Genomic DNA, 18397 nt, shown 5'->3' on the forward strand with positions numbered 1-18397 from the left:
TTGGGGTTTTGTGCCCCTATGAATCAGCACTCCTGTATCCTTTGGATAAATTCCTAATAGTGCTTGTGCTGCATCATGGGATAATTCTATTTTTAATTTTTTGAGGAACCTCCACACTGTTTTCTAGAGTAGCTACACCAGTTTGCATTCTTACCAACAGTGCAAGAGGGTTCCTCTTTCTTCACATCCTTGCCAACATCTGTCATTTCCTGAGTTGTTAATTTTAGCCATTCTGACCAGTGTGAGGAGGTATCTCATTGTGGTTTTGATTTGTATTTCCCTGATGATAAGCGATGTCGAGCATATTTTATGTGTCTGTTTGCCATCTGGATGTCTTCTTTAGAAAAGTGTCTATTAATGTCTTCTGCCCATTTCTTCTGGATTATTTGCTTTTGGGGTGTTGAGTTCGGTAAGTTCTTTATTGATTTTTGATACTAACCTTTTATCTGATATGTTATTTGCAAATATCTTCTCCATTCTGTCAGTTGCCTTTTAGTATTATTATTTCCTTTGATGTGCAGAAACTTTTTATCTAGTTGAGGTCCCAATAGTTCATTTTTGCTTTTATTTCCTTGCTTTCAGAGACATGTCAAGTAAGAAGTTGCTGCGGCCAAAGTCAAAGAATTGTTGCCTGTTTTCTCCTCTAGCGTTTTGTAGGTTTCCTGTCTCACATTTAGGTCCTTCATCCATTTTGAATTTATTTTTGTGTATGGTGTAAGAAAGCAGTCCAGTTTCATTCTTCTGCATGTTGTTATCCAGTTCTCCCAGCATCATTTGCTAAAGAGACTGTCTTTTTCTTTTTTTCCCAAAGGATACTCTTTCTGGCTTTGTCGAAGATTAGTTGGCCATATATTTGTGGATCCATTTCTGGGTTATCTCTTCTATTCCATTGATCTATGTGTCTGTTTTTGTGCCAATACCATATTGTCTTGATAATTACAGCTAAAGTCTTGGATTGTGATGTCTCCAGCTTTGGTTTTCTTTTTCAACATTACTTTGGCTATTTGGGGCCTTTTGTGGTTCCATACAAATTTTAGGATTGTTTGTTCTAGCTCTGTGAAGAATGCTGGTATTATTTTAATTGGATTTCATTGAATGTGTAGATTCTTTGGGTAGTATAACATTTTAACAATATTTGTTCTTACAATCCATGAGCATGGCATATTTTTCCATTTCTTTGTGTCTTCTTCAATTTCTTTCATAAGCTTTCTATAGTTTTCAGTGAAAAGATCTTTTACCTCTTTGCTTTGGTTTATTCCTAGGTATTTTATGGTTCTTGGTACAATTGTAAATGGGATCGATTCCTTTATATCTCTTTCTGTTGCTTCATTATTGGTGTATAGAAATGCAACAGATTTCTGTACATTGATTTTATATCCTGCGGTTTTGTTGAATTCATGTATGAGTTCTAGTAGTTTTTTTGGTGGAGTCTTTCGGGTTTTCCATGTAGAGTATAATGTCATCTGCAGAAAGTAAAAATTGGACTTCTTTGCCAATTCAGATGCCTTTTATTTCATTTTTTTGTCTGATTGCTGATGCTAGGACTTCTAACACTATGTTAAACAACAGTGGTGAGAGTAGACATCGCTGTCATGTTCCTGATCTCAGGGGAAAAGCTCTCAGCTTCTCCTCATTAAGGATGATACTAGCTGTGGGCCTTTCACATATGGCTTTTGGATGGTTAGGTATGTTCCTTCTATCCAGCCTTTCTTGAGGATTTTTATTAAGAAAGGATGCTGTATTTTGTCAAATGATTTTTCTGAATCTATTGACAGGATCATGTGGTTCTTATCCTTTCTCCTATTAATGTGATGTTTCACGTTGATTGATTTGCAAATATTGAATGAGCCCTGCAGCCCAGGAATGAATCCCGCTTGATCATGGTGAATAATTCTTTTAATATAGTGTTGAATTCGATTTGCTAGTATTTTGTTGACAACATTCTCATCCATGTTCATCAGGGATATTGGCCTGTAACTCTCCCTTTTAGTGGGGCCTCTGTCTGGTTTGGGAATCAAGCTAATGCTGGCATCATAGAATGAGTCCAGAAGCTTTCCTTCCGTTTCTATTTTTTGGAAGAGCTTGAGAAGAATAGGTATTAACTCTGCCTTAAATGTCTGGTAGAATTCCCCGGGGAAGCCATCTGGCCCAGGACTCTTATTTGTTGGCAGATTTTTGATAACTGATTCATTTCTTTGCTGGTTATGGGTTTGTTCAAATTTTCTATTTCTTCCCTTTTGAGTTTTGGTAGCGTGTGAGTATCTTGGAATTTGTCCATTTCTTCCAGATTATTCAGTTTGTTGGCATGTAATTTTTCATAATATTCTCTAATAATTGTATTTCTGTGAGGTTGTTTGTGATCTCTCCTCTATCACTGCCTCTATTTTGGCCCTCTCTCTTTTCTTTTTGAGAAGTCTGGCTAGGGGGTTATCAATTTTGTTTATTCTTTCAAAAAAACAGCTCTTAGATTCATTGATATGTTCTACTTTTTTTTTGATTCTATATTGTTTATTTCTGCTCTAATCTTTATTGTTTCTCTTCTTTTGCTGGCTTTGGGCTTTCTTTGTTACTGTCTTTCTAGTTCCTTTAGGTGTGATGTTAGGTTCTGTATTTGGGAACTTTTTTGATTCTTAAGATAGGCCTGGATTGCAATGTATTGTTCTCTTAGGAATGCCTTTGCTGCATCCCAAAGCATTTGTACTGCCGTGTTTTCATTTTCATTTGCTTCCATATATTTTTTAATTTCTTTTTTAGTTTCCTGGTTGACCCATTTATTCTTTAGTGGGATGTTCTTTAATCTCCATGTATTTGGAGCTTTCCAAATTTTTCTTATAGTTGACTTTAAGTTTCATAGCATTGTGATCTGAAAATATACATAGTATGATCTCATTCCTTTTATATGTTTTCAGGGCCATTTTGTGACCTAGTATATGATCTATTTTGGAGAATATTCCATGTGTACTCAAAAAGAAAGTGTATTCTGCTACGTTTGGATGAAAAGTTCTGAATATATCTTTTAAGTCCATCTGGTACATTGTGTCATTCAGAGCCATTGATTCCTTATTGATTTTTCTGCCTATATGATCTGTCCTTTGTTGTAAGTGGAGTATTAAAGTACCCTACAATAACAGTATTGTTATCTATACATTTATTTATGTTTGTGATTCTTTTATATATCTGGGTGTCTCCAGGTTGGGGGCATAAACATTTATAATTGTTAGCTCATCTTAGTGGATAGACCCCTTAATTATGATATAATGCCCTTCTTCATCTCTTGTTACAGTCTTTGTTTTAAAATCTAGTTTGTCTGATATAAGTATGGCTATTCTGGTTTTCGTTTAACATCCAGTGACATGATAGATGGCTCTCTATCCCCTCACTTTCAGGCTGCTGGTGTCCTCAGGTCTAAAATGAGTCTTGTAGGCAGCATATAGATGGATCTTGGTTTTTTATCCATTCTGATACCCTATGTCTTTTGATTGGGGCATTTTGATTATTATTATTATATTATATATATATATTGTGTATTATAGTTATTATTTTGATTATTGAATTTTATGGATTTAGTGTCATTGTGTTATATGTAGGTTTCATGTGCGTGGTGTTGTCTCTGGTCCTTTGTAGTCTTTGCTGCTTTCCACTCACAGAGTCCCCCGTAGGATCTCCTGCAGGGCTGGTTTAGTGATCATAAACTCCTTTAGTTTGTTTTTCTGGGAAAGCTTTTATCTCTCCTTCCATTCTGAATGACAGCTTGCTGGATGCAGCATTCTTGCTGCAGTGCAGCACATTGAAGATTTCCTGCCACTCCCTTCTGGCCTGCCAAGTTTCAGTGGACAGGTCTGCTACTAGCCTTATGTGTCTATCCTTGTAGGTAATTCTGATTCAAATTATTTACTACACTATTCAGATCTGTTCTATGTGTATACCAACCAATACCCAGACCTGGTGGTCTATCTGTTCAATTCAGTGTTTGGTGTACTGAATGAGATCAGATCCACAAGCATGGAGTTTTAAGAGGAGCCCAGAAATTCATAAACAATTTGTGTATCTTTTTCCTTAGCACTTTCATCTCTATAACCTCTCTTGCACTTCCTGGTTTCTTTGGGCTAATCTCTGGAATTCTACACAGAACACTGGAAATTTATGTACCCTGCTTTGGTGTGCATTCCACAAACTGCTCCTGAATCCAGAGCCTAGCAAAACAAAGTTAAGAGAAAGAAAAAAAATAATAATGGAATTTTACCCATTCTTTTGGAAACACATTCCATTAAAGGAAGATGAAGGTTCCTCTCTCTTGTAATTTTGCCTCTTTCAGGCTTCCATTGCTGTAACCATGATGTGGTTGTTTAAAGACTAGAGTATAGGAGAACAGAGGAAAGAAAACAAAAGAGAAACATTATATACCCTCTTGGAGTATCAGGGGTTCCCTTTCACGCTCCTTGAGCCAGAGCTAGAGGCTTTCTCTTGGAGCTCCTTCCTTGATTCAGTGGATTCTTCTGGTACATGGGTTCAAGCCAGGAGGTATCCAAGCAAGGAAAAAAAAATGTTAAATTCACTGCAACTTTAATGATATCTTGAATCCTGTTCTTCACCTCTATTCTGTCTGCTCTATTTACTTGTGAATGTTCTCAGTATTCATTAGCACATACTGGTAGTATGTATATACATCTTAGCCAGCACTTGAACCCAAATATTTTTAGTGTAGTTTTATTTTGTACTAAAACCAAAAAGGGAAATACATGGGTAAAATAACATTGGCCAATTTCTCTCCTTCAAAAGTGACATACAGAACCTTAAATAAGATAGTTTCATGAGTCCATTATTTTGCAACATTTCAAGAAGCAAATCAAAGCAATGATGTGTGTGCTCTGATATTACATATTGAAACATATGTAAGAAATGAATATCAAGAAATGAAGAGTAAAAAATATGGAAATGATACCAATGTTAAGAATTTGGTTAACTCTGGGTAATGATAAAGAGGAAAAGAATATTGTATGTACTTTGGTCTATGTAGGACCAAATAATATTGTAATGTACATTTAATTATAATTATGGATAGGTATATGTAATATTATTTTCTGCTATTTTCTCTGTTCAAAATGTGTCACAATTAAAATTAAAATATTAAAAATCTTATGGAAAAATAATTATTTTAATTAGTACTACAGTTATGTGCAGAATCATTTTGGAAACAATATTCTTATACTGTTAACTGTAGTAATAATTCTGCAGAAAGATATAGCAATATGGACAAGAGTTTAAAAGTAACTGCTATTCTGATCATATTTGTAATATTATGTAATGGTAGAATTTGGCATAAAAGACATCATCTGTAACACAAAAGTAACAACAATGTATATCTTCTAATACAACTGATAAAGCATTTGGAGCACATATATTTTAGCTAAGTGGGCTGGTGCACTAGATAAGAAATAATACAATGAATTAATACATTTCCAACCTAAGTGTATGTGTGCTTATTAAAGACAAATATACAATTACAATTAGCATTTCAACACATTTGAGTACTTCATAATGGATGGCTTAGGAATTACTCTTCTTAGAAGACTCAGAAAAAGTCAAGGTGTTTTGTAATTTGCAGGGATGATCTTAATTTTGAAAAGCAGTATTGCCATTCAAAATTTCAATTAAATACATGTAAAAGGAAAAAAGTTACAAAATATATTCCAGTATATTTATTTACCAATTATTTTCATTTTTCCAATTTTATCCTACTCTAAACTTACACATCCAAAACTGAAAAAGATATTTAATCATTCCCATTATCATGACATTTTCTTTTTTTTTCTTTTTTTCTTTTTTTTTTTTTTTTCATTTTGGGAAAATCGAGTGTGTTTTATTTTATTTATTTATTTAGTTAGTTAGTTAATATGAAAGTTATTGTCAAATTGGTTTCCATACAACACCCAGTGTTCATCCCAACAGGTGCCCTCCTCAATGCCCATCACCCACTTTCCCCTCACTCCCACCCCCCATCAACTCTCAGTTTACTCTCAGTTTTTAAGAGTCTCTTATGGTTTGCCTCCTTCCCTCTCTGTAACTTTTTATTTAATTATTTTTTTTTATGTTTACTTATTTTTGAGAAAGACAGAGCATGAACGGCAGGAGGGAGGGGCAGAGAGAGAGGGAGACCCAGAATCTGAAGCAGGCTCTTGGCTCTGAGCTGTCAGCACAGAGCCCAACACGGGGCTCGAACTAACAAACTGTGAGATCATGACCTGAGCCAAAGTCAGATTCTTAACCAACTGAGCCACTCAGGCTCCTCTCAATTATTCCTTTTAAAGAAGGAGAAAAGTAGAAAGAAAAAAAAAACACAACTATTACCATTTGGTTGTTTATTTATCTAAACTAGGTTATTTATTGTAATTTTGCTATTATTCTCATAATTCATAGCATTTATCTAATGGAGTCATTGGGCATAATTAATATGCAATAAAAATGTGGAATAAATCAATAAGAAATTATAAATACTCAAAATTGTATTATTATTTTTAAACTAATTTCTATAAATTGGTAATCATATAATTTTTTGTTCATTTTAAAATAATTGAGGCTATCTCAATGCACATTCTATGACATACAGTCCTCTTTTTCCTAAAAGGACACTTGGAAAATGAGTTTATGACCTAGATTTATTTTTTTTCCTTTTTTAGCTCTCAACAATCTAGCTGAGATTAGAGGTTATCTAATATACTGAAAACCATGTAATTGAAGTAATATCTCTTGCCTTTAAGAGAAAAAACATAGCTACTAGAATAAAAGTTACAGAGCCTTGACATGGTCTTATAAAGCAACCTTTGAAATTCATTATGGACAGGGATTATGTGTTTTATTTCCCTCTAGTGGTTAAGCAAATGACTAAATACAAGGAAACAAGTCAATTGTGTTTTGATGCACTTGCTTAAAAGCCATACATAATATTGAGATATCTCATGTAGAGTACATACAGAATTGTACTGTAAAATTTGCAAACAGGAAATGAATATGCACTCATTATTAAATAAGCACACTTGGGGCGCCTGGGTGGCGCAGTCGGTTAAGCGTCCGACTTCAGCCAGGTCACGATCTCGCGCTCCGTGAGTTCGAGCCCCGCGTCAGGCTCTGGGCTGATGGCTCAGAGCCTGGAGCCTGTTTCCGATTCTGTGTCTCCCTCTCTCTCTGCCCCTCCCCCGTTCATGCTCTGTCTCTCTCTGTCCCCAAAATAAATAAACGTTGAAAAAAAAATTTTAAATAAGCACACTGAACCCCTAAATGGATCACTAGGAAATCAGCAATCGGTAACAAATTATTTTTTTATATTCTGAAAGCCAGTTTTCATGAGGCAGAAACTAGGAGATAAAGTGATGCTTTTCCTTTTTTGAGCTAACACAGGCAAGTTACAGAAAAAACATTAAGAAAAGGAAAAATCAAATTGCATTTTATTTCCTTTTGATAAAATTGGTTTTGTTGCAGAAAATTCATATTTACTTTGCTAACAATTATTTTTGATAAGGCCAACTCTGAAATTTATATCACCTCAACAGATGATCTGGAGCAGAAAAATCATTTACAAAATAAAAGCTATATACTTTTTAAAAAACAGAGCATATGCTAACCATTTAGATGAAATATTTAATTTAATGCCCATCATAATAAATGATATACGTTCACCATTTTATAGATGGTAACTGGAGGAGACTGGTAAAATGTTTCTAAGGTGACAGAAATGGTAGGGCAAGGATATAAACCCAGGTAGTCTGGTTCCAGAACTTACATTCTATTAAGAAGGGATCAAGGCATGGTATCTGGCAGAAGAATCTGGGACAGTTTTAATATATACCATGCACAACAGATACTTGAATAATCTGGAGTTATTTTTAGGGTATAGTTCTGACAGTGTTATTGAATTCAGGTTTCATAGCACATTATTTTTTATCAACTGTATAATAAAATGAGATACAAAACCAACACAAGGAAAACAATTAGTGATTTTTATTATAAGGAAATCATTTAATATATATATTCTTGGCAATTTTGTGATATTACAGACACAATTTATTAAAAATTTCATTTTATATTTTAGGCTACAGTTGTACACTTACTGTTTGAAACATTATTCTGGAGAAAGATGACACAAAATATTGAAATAAAGGAGAAAACTGAGAGTTATTCTGGTGATAAAATTACTTTAAAATTTTGAATTAAGTACAGAAAATAAAAAACGCATATTGAATGTTTTTAGGATACTTTTATATTGATGGGTAAAATATGAATCAATTTAAACAGTTTATCTCAAGGGTGAGATTTGGCATCATTTAAAGAGATATTTAATTTTTTTAGAAACATTGAAACTAATGATAATAGATATAAAAATACAGTAATTTTCTGTGGTCTATTTGTATCTTTAGAGATAGTTTTGGAACAGAGATTTCCGAAAATATTTTAAGCAATTGAAACTTCATTGGATAAGGGTATATCGTATGTGAAAAACAACAAATAATGGTCAATTAATTGACTTCATATAATTTGCAATTTCAGGAAAACACTTTAATAGTTTAAACATTTCTATTATTTTATAAATGTCTCTGCACACTGGAAACCATTAATGATCCTAGAAATACCATAAAACAAAATTCAACAGAAGATAGGTTTGTTTGCCAACCACAAATGTTTAGTAGCTGAAATGAAAGTATTAAAAGGCAAAACTAAAGCAAACCAAGTAAAAGGGCTTCGCCTAATCACATTTCATCGCATTCATTTAGAAAAATAATTGCATCATTCCTATTGACATGCTCTGTCATCATACATTATCTTATTGCAATTGGAAGATGAGAGAAATGCTGAAGACAATAATCTAATGCTTTCTTTCTAATTATTGCTTAGATTCACAACTTGCATCATTACTAATATTGAGGTAAACAGAAATGATAAGCTACAATTAGGAAGATAGGATTTGTGAGGAAAAATAGACTGTATACATAATAGGAATTACTTTTATTATTAACAGAATTCTTAATAGTTTTATTTATTGATATGACCTTATCTTTGAAGCCCATCTATAATCAGGACCACAGTAGACTAGAATTCAGGTTCCTCATTTAATTGGCTCAGCCAAAACTACCTTAAACCAACAATTTAGCAGTCCATTGATGATAACGGTCAATTTTTGTACTAAGATCTATAATGTTGGTATATATTGGAAGATTTGTATATGTTTCATTTCACAATATTCATAGTATTAACTGGAATCTTTCTGACTATGGTAGGAATAACTATCAAAATGTATTTATCTGGTAACCAACTAGAAACTGCCACTGATATAATATAAATCAATAAAGAAAAGCATAATTCCATATTTTCCTCACTTTTTTTCAAAGAAAACTCCAAGTAATTCCTAAGAAAGAGATGACTGTGTCATGCCCAATTGATATTCCGTATCTCTTTAAAATAGAGCAAAAAAAACCCAAAAACATAAAAATATTCTAATTTAAATACGGTTTAGGATAGGGCAATTTGAAATGAAAAGGTATAGAGGTAAAAAATAAAGTAAAAAGGAAGAGAAGTAAAAAATCAGTGTTAATTATGCTGTAGTGTGGTAAAGAATTTTATAATTTTAAAAGTAAAATATTAAGCATAATAAATTATTGGCATATTTGCATGAAGCCAGGTCCCAGATCATGTAAAGTGCTAAATGTAAACCAGCAATCATAAATATTTGTGAGTAAATTAAACAGTTGAACAACTGAAACATTGGAACTTACTTATCTTAGCAAAGTTGAACTTAAGTGTGTGAAAGGATATAAACTCAAATGATGTAAGTGTGGAAACATGAGTTTTTGATATTTTTCACTGAGGGCTAAAGTGTTTATTTTGTCTAAAATATTGTGTGTAGGCCACAGAAGAATTGAGTATGAAACTTTAGATTTTCCAAAAATGGCCACTACTACACTTCTAGAATTTTACCACTCCAACATCAACAGGGGTTGATTATATCTGCTTAAAACTAGGTGGTTTTCTGACTACTTCAACAAACAGAGTGCAGCAGAAATATGCCATGTGACTTCTGAAGCAATGTTGAAAACGATACCACTTTCCTGTGATAGTCACTCTTGTAACCAGCCACCCTACTGTGAGGAAAACCAAGTAGCCTGTGGAGAGACCTTGGTTAACAGCGTAAGTGCTGTACTGAGTACTCTGGCTATAGCAGGCAGCACCTGGCAGCCCTGGCCATGGTTATGTGGAAAGTGGTTTCGTAGCACCCACGTGAGGCACTTCAGCTGATGTTTGTGAAATGGAGACTAGCAATTTCCACTAGGCCTATGTTAAATTAGTAAATAAGTTTTAAGGACTAACTTACTAAGTCATTCTTTTAAAAGGAATATATTCAAGGCTTGTTTAGTGAAATTTCCTCAGCGGCCTTAATATTTCTTAAAAAAATATTTTTTTAAACATTTATTCATTTTTGAGAGGCAGGGTACAATCAGGGGAGGGGCAGAGACAAAGGGAGACACAAAATCTATAGCAGACTCTAGGCTCTGCACTGTCAGCACAGAGCCCGATGTATGGCTCAAACTCAACAACTGTGAGATCATGACCTGAGCTGAAGTTGGATGCTTACTGACTGAGCCACCCAGGGACCCCAATATTTCTTTACTAAATAAGTGGTTGTGTCTTATTTTTCAGTGTAAGAATTTTCCATTTGGGTTTCTTAAGAATTAGGCCATGTGTGATAGATGTTTCCTGTTTTGTTCCACCTCACTTAACCCCACTAAGGTTTTGGTGAGGTCCAATGAGATGGTTGAGCTCCTTTGATTTCTTAATTTATTAAAATTCATCTTACATAAAAATGAAAGCTATTGATTTCAGGGAATAGATTAACATACGATTGGGTGGAGGAAAGGTCCATTTCTTTTGGGTCCTCCTCATTCTCTCTCTATTCTAATTTTTCCAGATACCCAGAAGCTTTGGCCGTTGGCTTGGCTGAAAACCCTGTCATAGTTTCATATTATGTTGCCTTGCAGTGTCGTATTTGATCTGTTGAAAAGTAGAAATAAATATTGGAAACTAATTTCACTCAAATTCTTTGCCTATTTTTATCTGTCTCTTTCTCTGTTCAATCAACATCCTTAGCAAACCCAGAGGTAATCTTGTGACTTGTCTAAATAAACAGATAAAGCTAGTTTGAAAAGAAGGTGATATATTAACTTCATCTATTATTACCCATTTAATATGTTAAAGAGAAATAATGTGACAGATATCTTGCAAAGTACTTTATATACTTAATACTATTTAATGTAAAACACATGCATCAATCCCAAATGTCAGAATAATATTACCAGTAACTGGAAGTATGTACAAAATCATTGAATTCAAGTAACCTTTTTGATTTTTTTTTTTTACACTTATTTATTTTTGAGAGACAGAGAGAGACAGCATGAGCAGGGGAGAGGCAGAGAGAGAGAGAGGGAGACACAGAATCCGAAGCAGACTCCAGGCTCAGAGCTGTCAGCACAGAGCCCGATGCAGGGCTCGAACCCACGAACCGTGAGGTCATGACCTGAGCCGAAGTCGGACGCTTAACCGACTGAGCCACCCAGGCGCCCCTCAAGTAATCTTTTTACCCAACTTTCCAAGATACTTCCGCATGGGTTGCTTCTGGGGCTACATGTTAGAATATCAAAATGTTATAACAAGAGGACTATGTGGCCCAACTGAACAAACTTAATAAGTACATACAGCATTTTTATCATCATAAAGCATCTGGGAGAAATCCTTGATAATCTGAGTCTAACCAGATTCCACTGAGGATCACTTATCTCTACTCATGCTTTCCTTGATAGGATTTAAAATGGTAACTTGAGCTGCCAACGAACCAGAAATTATACTATGATTCAACAACTAAGAATATGTGATTCTAGTAAGAGTAAGCTTTAGAAAACGTGGCATTGAATTTAGCACTCAGGTGAAGAATATAAATGATTTTTATGTATTCTCTCATATGGGTCTATTTGGCTCACATTAGATTAGTTCTACCTTAATAGATAAAAATTAAATTAAGTCTGAAATGTATTCATTTATGCAACCAATAGTTTTTAATAATTTAATATGTTTCAGGTACTTAGAGAATGTGAAACTGAAATTAATTTAAAAACGTGTAAATAAGTACATGGAAACAAATGATCTCTGTTTTCACATAAATTACATTCCAGTGAAGGTGAGAATACTTGTAAAATATAAAGTAAAATCTGTACAGTGTATGTTCGATGGTGGGAAATGTCACTTTTTGTTTCTGTATTCTCCTGTTTCCATTTTTCTGTTCTCTTTTTTTTTGCATTGAGTTTTTATTTTTTTTAATTAAAAAAATTTTTTTTTTACATTTATTTGTTTTTTGAGAGACAGAGCACAAGTTGGGGAGGGACAGAGAAGGAGACACAGAACCGAAGCAGGCTCCAGGCTCCAGGCTGTCAGCACAGAGCCTGACGCGGTGCTCAAACTCACAAACCGTGAGATCATGGCCTGAGCCGAAGTCAGACGCTTAACCAACTGAGCCACCCAGGCGCCTCACATTATTTGAGTTTTTAAAGAATTATTTTGAAATTTATAGGTCCCTTTGCAGTTATTTTTTTGGTGATCACCCTAGTAGTTGTTCAGCACTAGTAATGTATGTAACAGTTAGATATTTTGCAACACTGTACCTCTTTTTACCCCTCTTAATCTTTTACCTTTTAGTCACCATACTGGGCTCATCACACTTTTACTCTTTAGATGTAAAGAGTTCTAGCTTTTTAAATACCTTGGAGGTCACTTCAGCAAGAGTGGGAGAGGCAAAAATGTGGTCAGGTACAATAGCAATGGCCACCTGCCTCCTCGTACCACTGAAATCAAAAGCAGCAATCAGTGATCAGAGCACAGATCCCTGATATTTGTTGGACAGCAAATGTCCCACCCTGGTTTCCACAAACTGCATGCAAGATGCTCCCCCAAATATATGTTCATGACTACTTGCCATGGGACCGGGGGTATGTACTGGGGAGAGGACACTGTGCTAAGAGCTGAAATTGACAAAAGTTCACTGCAATTAATTCTCCAAGTCTTCTGTTAAGTTGCAAGCTTTCAATAGACTCCTTAATTCCAAAAGAATTACATCAGATTAATTCTGGCAGTGGTGAGACAGGTTCCTGGGGCTTCCTACTCTGCCATCTTTTGGAATCCTCTCAATGTTCTATTTTTGCCTGGCAGCATTCAATACTTTTCCTCTACTTTTCCCTTTCAGCAGTTTGGATGTGGTATGTTTAAACATATTTTCTTTTGTGTTTATCGCACATATTATTAAAATGTAAATATTGTATTTCACCAAATTTGTAAATTTTTCAGCCATTAATTTTCAGACACATTTTCTGCTTCATCTTTTTTTCTTCTCTTCTTCCATGAATTAAATTATATGTGTATTAGCCCTTTTAATTTTCTTCCTAACTTCCCAGAGTCTTTGTTTACTTTGTTCAAAAATATTTTCTCTGTCCTCTTCAAAGGGTTATTTGTTTTCTCTTATCTTCATTTCCCCAGCCAGTTATTTTTTAAATTTAAATACTAAAATTTTCACTTTTAAAACTTACATTTAGTTTTCTTTTGTATTTTGTATTCCTCTGCTAAAATTTCTTATCTCTTTATCCTTCATGTTTATTTTTTCCTTTACCTCATTAAGTCTAATTATGGTAGCTTCTTTAATGTCCTTATCTGATAATTTCAACATCAAGTTATCTTACAGCTGGCCTCTGTTGATATTATTTTCCCTTCAGAATCAATTGTATTTTCCTGATTCTTTTTGTATGCCTAATGATTTTAGATTATAACAGACATTGTAAATATTGTCATGAAGATGCTGCATTCTGATATACACCTATCAAGAGTGTTCACATTTTTATTTAAGCAAGGCATTGACATGGTTATGTTCAAACTGCAAAATCTATTTTACCTTGATGGTAATGGTAGAAGGGCAATTCATTAATCTTTTCCACACATTGCCTCAAATTTTCCTTGCACACAAGTCAGCCAGAGAACTGGATAAAACTAATATACAGAGTTCAGGACTACTATAATTCAGTTTTGTTTGTTTGTTTGTTTGTTTGTTTGTTTGTTTTCCGCTCTCTCTCAGTACCCACTCTCATTCTTCATAGGCCATAGTTGTCCAAAACTTTGCTCTCACTTTTCTCAGGCCAGAAAGATGATGAACTTGCTCTTTTGAATCTTTACTCACCATAGGTCACACTTTTAGGCCCTCCTGCAACATCAGCCCACCCCATGCCAGCCTTTTCCTACAACACTTAACTGCCCTCCAAAATTTGTCTACTTTGTTTTCTTCTCCAAATCCTTCCTATAGTGTTTGTAAACAAATGTGTTTACATTTATTATTTATAGAATTATTCTGTTAAAATCTTACAAAGCTATACTAGAAACAGACACAATACTTAACTTTTAAGAGCCTTTTTTTTTCTGTTAAGAGGAAGTAAAATAGGAAAGCCCTGGATTAATCATGGACATTTTCATGTTACCTTAGTGCTACTGAACCACTAACTGTACTTTAAAAACTATTTTGTTCACATGGAGAAAAAACATCTATCAACAAGACATAATTCCACAACTTGTTCTTTTGAATTCTTTAATGAGGAAATTATCTAGTGTTTTTAAGAGATGGTGGCTTTAGATATTGCTGACTCTAATTTAGACATACACAAAGAACCATTTTTAGGCCTTTAGTTAATTCTGGAAAGTAAATCAACCTGTGTACACAGTCTTGGTGTCACTATATGAAAAAAATTCAGAAAACTGATTTCTCTTTGCCTACTTTGAAAATCATAGCCATTTCAGTGATTACTAACGATACTAACTTTTAAAAGTGCCACATTATAAAATCATTCCTCAATTTCCAAAGAGTGAGGAAACTATATATTCCATTATCTAAGACAAATTATTCCATATGTCAACAAAACCTAGTGAACAATATTACAACAGTGTCTTCAACTTTGAATTCTTAATCTTGCTTCCCTGGTAGTGATAATCTGTTCACTAAGGAGTCTGTTATAAAATATACCTGCTATGTATTGTGTAAGATGAAAATATGCAGAGTGAATGAAATTTATTGCCCTGCTTAATGTATTTTTAATACTTTGTTACTAATTCCAGTGCCTAATTAGAAAAAAACACACATTTTGTAACGAATTTCCAAGAACCACAGCCTGGGGATGGAGTTGGTGGAGAGAAAAGCTGACTAATGAAAGTCTAATGAAAGAAAATGATCAAATTATACCTCAAATCACTGGAGAGTTTCCAGAATTGAGCTGCCAATATGATTCCCAGAAATTCTGCCATCTTTATGGCACAAAATTCTGTTTGTTAACACTTAGCCATGTATTGAGGCCTCCATTCTCTAGAAGGGATGGTTGTAAGTCAAAATATTACAGAGATTTTTCTTTAGTAAAAAAAGGATAGCAGTGAACAACAAGCTTTTGTGAGGCACAAGGTTGAGTGGAATTCTTGAAGGATCACAACCTAATCACTAGAATTAATAAATTGTTTTAAATAACTCATAGCATTTACACATAAATGTTGAACACTTTTTATATATGCATGTTAATTTTCATAGTATCATGGTTGTTTCATTATGCATCATAGAGTGGAACATATCAGTAAAGAAATTACCACTCTCTTGCTTTAAATGTGCAAACAGCGCTGATTTTTGATATAACTGTCATAATTCTACTATGGTAGAAGCTAATATCTTCATATCAAACCGATATCTTTGTTGAACAGATGTAAATGATTGCAAAATATCCATAACATGAATTGATTATTTAGGTAATGGACTGAAGTCATATGAAGCAAAAGACGCACAGAGTATTAAGTGGGCAGTATCTTATAATGCATGACTCATCTAAAGCTAAAGAACATTGTAATTTTCATATTTTGACTCAATTGATATTCAATATTTTTCAAAAGATTGGTGTTCAACAAGAAAATACTCCATGCTTAATTGAAAATCATTCACATTTTCTAAAACATGTAATTTATTATTCATGTACTCATAGTTTTCTATCAAAGATCCCATAATTTAAAAAGTAATTTATTTTACCATAACTCCTTCTAAAAATGGTTTTCCATTTCTGACAGGGGATCCAAGTCATTTTATAGCTGATCAAATAAACAAACTCAGATCCTGTTAAAAATAATTTCAAATTTTTGTTGATTCTGATTCTAAAATACTAATTCTATCAATTCTTTTCTGACTTTTGGGAGGAAATTTCTTATCAAATTCACTGTTGGCTTAAAAAAAATCTTCATATTGTCCACATTATTATCTCCAAAGAGTTTACACAACAGACAATTGTGTAAACTGTTGGACTCTGTCACAACAGTTTGCTACGATCTTTTCATGAAATATGTGAAATACTATTTTCCAGTATTTATTTTACTTCAATGTTTTGGTCTTAACACTGGCTTCTGCATTTCTTCTCAGTTCAACTTCGGTAGTATGCTTTCGTTATGAATTTACAAATATGTTTATAGTTGTTTAACCAGAAAAATAATTTAATTATATTACCATGGAAATAATAATTATATCAATTTAATTACCATTCATGATTTCATAGGTAAAACTGTAATTCATGTTGTGTGAATAAAATATTCAAATCATGACATGACAATTTTACAGACAATTTATCAGATTATAGGAAATGTCATTCACACTAAATCAATCCATTGACACAAAAGAGATAAGAGGCATGTTTCTGTGTATTATTGGAAACAAGGTATGCATCTAAGAGGCACACTATAATACAGCAGTAATAACTTGTTCAGTGCAATAGTTATGGTGAAATATGGTCCTACCAGAACAATATTGAGTTTCATACAAAAATTGTTTTCTACTGCTTCACTTTTTAAATTTAAACTTACACTTATTAAAATAAAATTTAAAATCAGTTACTTAGTTGGGGTGCCTGGGTCACTCAGATCATGATCTCACAGTTCATGAGTTCAAGCCCCAAGTCAGGTTCTGTGCTGAAAGCTCCGAGCCTGGAGCCTGCTTTAGCTTCTGTGTCTCATTCTCTCTCTGCCCCTCCTCTGCTCATGCTCTGTCTCTCAAAAATAAATGTTAAAAAAAAAAAAAAAAGTGAGTTACTTAGCTGCACCAGCCACACATTAAGTGTTCAACATTCACATATGGCTACTGGCAGAAGTGTCTTGGACAGTGCAGCTCTAAGGTCTTTAGATAGCCCTAGAAGTATTATGAGTTGTTTCTTATTGAACTTGGGAAAATGTGTTTTCTCTCAAGGCATATGTATTAACTTGTTTTTATGGGGCAAATACATACAGCATTCATCATGAAAAGGTGAATCGTAAAATTCACCATTTTAATCATTTTAAAATTGACCATTCAGTGGCATTGAGCACATTCTAATTTTTAATGTTAGAATGTAACCAAAATCTTTCATTATAGAGTATTATGAGAATAAAGTATTATACATATGTTCTGTTTCCCTTATTTATTTATTTATTTATTTATTTATTTATTTAATTTTCTAATGTTTATTTTTTTGAGAGAGAGACAGAGAACAAGCAGGGGAGGGATAGAGAGAGAGAGGGAGACATAGAATCTGAAACAGGCTCCAGGCTCCGAGCTGTCACCACTGAGCCCGATTGAGGACTTGAACCCACAAACCACGAGATCATAACCTGAGCTGAAGTCAGAAGCTTAACTAACTGAGCCACCCATGCACCCGTTTCCCTTTTTCAAATGCCGAATATTTAGTAATCATTTGCACACCTAAATTTTAACTTAAAAGCTAATGAAGAATATATCAGCCAAAATTAATCCCACAAAATAATCTCTTTTTTTTTTTTCAACGTTTTTTATTTATTTTTGGGACAGAGAGAGACAGAGCATGAACGGGGGAGGGGCAGAGAGAGAGGGAGACACAGAATCGGAAACAGGCTCCAGGCTCCGAGCCATCAGCCCAGAGCCTGACGCGGGGCTCGAACTCACGGACCGTGAGATCGTGACCTGGCTGAAGTCGGACGCTTAACCGACTGCGCCACCCAGGCGCCCCCAAAATAATCTCTTTAAACATACTCTGGTCTATTAGTAGATTGCTTAGGTCAGAAAAAAAAATGTATATATATATATATATATATATATATATATGTGTGTGTGTGTGTGTGTGTGTGTGTGTGTGTGTATATATAACTTCAGAGGGTCAAATACAATGTAAATATATATATATATATTTTTTTGATATTTACATTGCTTGATATTTAAGGGTTTATTGATGTTTTCTTCAATAGGTGTTAACGAATGACATTGTCACAACCTGTTGCTGGTTCTGTTCTTTGAATTGGTATC

General features: G+C 34.0%; 1 long non-coding RNA gene across 1 annotated transcript in view; it reads left to right on the forward strand.

Moving 5' to 3' along the window:
- The first annotated feature begins 304 nt into the window (after positions 1–304).
- The window catches only part of LOC112856045 (uncharacterized), an 89705-nt gene continuing 71612 nt past the window's right edge, over positions 305–18397 (forward strand). The window contains exon 1 of the long non-coding RNA XR_015251860.1: positions 305–409. This is a non-coding gene — a long non-coding RNA (uncharacterized LOC112856045). The remainder of the gene's footprint in view (positions 410–18397) is intronic.

Source organism: Puma concolor, chromosome B3 (assembly GCF_028749965.1).
Source record: "Puma concolor isolate L17-30 chromosome B3, mPumCon1.1.hap2, whole genome shotgun sequence".
Lineage (NCBI taxonomy): Eukaryota > Metazoa > Chordata > Mammalia > Carnivora > Felidae > Puma > Puma concolor.